Below are 3,220 nucleotides of genomic sequence, written 5' to 3'. Positions count from 1 at the left end.
CGGGGGGACCAGGTACCTGCCCCCGCCCCTGCCCTGGCACTTCCCCGGGGCCGGCTGCACGGAGCTCTCCGGGAGGCACAGCCCAGCCCCGCCGCCGCCAACTCGGGAGTGCCTGGCACTGCCGTGCCCCCGGCGCCGAGCCGTGCTAGTGTGCCCGCCCGTGTCCCCGCTTGATGTGTGGCGCCCAGCCCCAGCTCCATCCTCTCCCGGCCGGGCTGTGGCAGCGGCAGAGCCCACCCCCGCCGCCCGCCCGGGGACAGCTCTGCCCGAGCTCCCGGGACCGGGCGATGCCTCGGAAGGTGCTGACGCAGGTTTCATTTTGCGCCAGCGCAGCCTCTTCCTCAACCGAGGGGAATTCAATTCAACCGTGGAACTTGTCTTGTTGGAGCAGCCCCGACCGCCTATTATTTATTGCCTGAAGTTCGCTCTTGTTCAGCTCGGAGCCTGCAGTGAGTTGCCTGTGAAAGCTGGGAGCGGCTGCAGCCAACCGAGCTCAACACCCACCCCCTGCCCGAGAACCGCCCGCACAGACACACCGCGCGTGAGACACGCACACGCGAGACTCGTGCGCTTGGGTCACTTGGCCGCAATCCTCTGGCTGACAGAAAAGCCTTTCGGGATGTTCCTGCTGGTGCTGATCACACGAGGAATCCCGACACTCCACACAGCTCAGCCCGAAGGACTCCCCTACCGAGAACACAGGCACTGACACACCCACGCGGGACAACTCCACGGAACGCCTCCTAGAGACCAGCACTGACCGCCCGCCGACTATTCAGAGGCCTTACACGGGCTATGTCCAAATGAAGACAGCCAAAAGCATGCTCTTGTGTCAATGATCAGTTAGCCAGGCAAACACCCGTGCATGTAACAAGCCAGCGAATTCAGTTTGGCATCTCTCCGAACAAAATTGCATCTGAAATACAACTTCATTCACGCAACTTCATTCACTCAGCTTTGCGTCCGGAGCAGCATCAACCTCCACTCCACAAATCGACTGTTCAGCAGTAATGAACTTGTCATCTACAGCTGGACGACCCTTGATTACCTTTAGCAACAACAGCTATTTTCCATACGAGCACTATGACTGTGCTTCCACTTCACCATGCCCACATAAGGTAGTAGTAACTCGTAGGAAGTCTAGCATTTCCCTCCAAGAAGGCATACGGAGCCCTGATCTCCTCGCATCACACATTGCAGCAAAGAAAGAACTGAATAATGGCAGCAGAGTGTAAAGTAAATAAATAAATGCATACATCTCACTCCCTAAAATCAGCTTCCTAAAACTGACTGGCTGGAGGACACAATCAGCCTCCTTAAAATAAACTGAAAGGTTAATTGGTAGGTGTCGCCACGACCTGGTGTGCAGGTTAGGAGTTTGTATCTCTGGCAAAGCTACTCCTAAAGTCTCTCTTAAGTGTACGGGGTGTGTTGTCAATAGTTCTGCCAACTCCTTGTACTGGATTATATTTCCTGAGCCTCTCTTGGCTTTAGGGGTCCTGTTAAAAAAAAATGGAGAGAAAAAGACTACCATCTACTACAAACTACTGTATGTTAGAAGTGGAGCTGGGTGTGTGTGTCTGATTTTCCCTAACCTCTGTAGGGAAGTGGGGGTGTGCTGCTCATCTCCTAGACATTGGGAAATGGCGATTTTCCCTTTTATTAAAAATTGATTTTTCTACTTACTTGCCTCTTTCCAAATATTTACAGTAAATAGCTGGGGAAACTGCGAGTTCTGTATTGTCAAGGCCATGCAATTACACAAACACGTACGATCAGCTTTCTAGTGCCAGCCCTGAACACCACAAGGAGCAGATCCGTGACACCTCAGAGGCTTTACAAAGCCTCTAAAGTGAATTTCCCCCTCCCGAGATCAGAACAAAACCAGCAGCTCCAGAGCAGGCAGAAACACTCGCAAACCCCACGGCGTCCTGCACTCGCATCATCATCGCCTCAAAGCCAGTTACAAACCGCACAGCCCAGTTTTCCAGAACCACAGTCAAAGCAGTGTCTTTGCAGAAAAGTTAGTTCTCAACTTTGGTCCCCCCCTGCCCTGCCCCAACAGGTAGAAGCCTAAAAACTCCAGCATTTGAAGCACAAATGTAAAAGGAGACATTGGAAACAACTGGGAACCGCCATCTTACACACCACCAAATTTCACACAAGTGTTTGTCCAACTTAAGTTAATAACATTTTCTTTGAGGTCCCCCGCGGTCTAACAAGCCCTCCAGCGGGATCGCTACCCCCCACTGGCCCCATCTCTATAAAATGAGTGCAGTATCTGGCATTTTAAGCCTCCCCAGATGCATTTATTTCGGAGAGGACTGAAATCCCTTGACCCAGGCAGCTCCAGATTTCATGAACGTCCCTGTTTAATCAAAATCTGCCTTTAAACAAAGGGCGCTCAGGCCGGGATGGCAGCAGGGGCTGGAAATATAAATATTCTCCTTGGGGGCCATGTGCACAGAAACATTTTAGGAGGCATCTGGAGAAAGAAAGGAACTAAAATTTGCAAATGTGGGTGCGTAACGAAAGCGAGTGCACAGGCTGCTGCTGCTGCTGTGTGTCTATATGTGTGTGTGCGTGTGTGTGTGTGGTTGGAGCAGACTGTCAGCGCTTTTCCCATACGGAGAGCTGGGGGGACACCTAGGCTCCCCTTTGCAGCCCCCAAACCGGCCTAAACCCGCCGCCAAGCCCCCTCCGCCCCCCGCCCTTGGTAAGGAGACACCTCGCTTTATACATACCCGGAAAAAGGAGCCGGTGGGTGATGATCGGAGCGGCCAAAAAAGACAATGAAAGTTAAAAGTCGTTCAGCAGAAAATGAATGTGAGCCAAGCGGCCATCTTGAAATGAACTGCAGACGCTGTCAATTGCAATAAGCTTATTGCTGCTGCTGCTGCTGCACTCTGCTCATTTTAGTTACAAAACACCCGGGTTCGCTCCTCGCTGCCACCGACCCTTCTCACTCCCTCTCTCTCCCTCTGAGTTTGCGTTTTGGGTGGCTTAGGAGCTGGGAGCAGAAAGTCTCTCTAATCCGGATGGGCTCTCTCTCCACCAGCCCATTGTCTCCCCCTCGTCCCCCTGCTCTGCCTCTTGGTCTCTGTTTTATTATTATTATTTCATAGTTGTTGGTGGGGGAACGGGGGAGGGAGGGAGGGCGGAGGAGGGAAAAAATGCAACGCTGAAGGCACACAGTGGAAACTGACACCGTCCCCAAAAT

The 3,220-nt window shown here is 52.6% G+C and overlaps 1 protein-coding gene across 1 annotated transcript in view; it reads right to left on the bottom strand.

The window, feature by feature from the left end:
- BMI1 (BMI1 proto-oncogene, polycomb ring finger) overlaps positions 1 to 3,214 on the bottom strand; it is a 9,473-nt gene extending 6,259 nt beyond the window's left edge. Inside the window, exon 1 of the mRNA XM_006020165.3 lies at positions 2,745 to 3,214. The gene's annotated coding sequence lies outside the window, so the exon portion shown is untranslated. The remainder of the gene's footprint in view (positions 1 to 2,744) is intronic.
- Between the last annotated feature and the right edge of the window lie 6 nt (positions 3,215 to 3,220).

Source organism: Alligator sinensis, unplaced genomic scaffold, assembly GCF_000455745.1.
Source record: "Alligator sinensis unplaced genomic scaffold, ASM45574v1 scaffold221_1, whole genome shotgun sequence".
NCBI classification, from domain to species: domain Eukaryota; kingdom Metazoa; phylum Chordata; order Crocodylia; family Alligatoridae; genus Alligator; species Alligator sinensis.
Note: the sequence above shows the minus strand (reverse complement) of the source record. Positions and strands in the feature narration are given on the sequence as shown.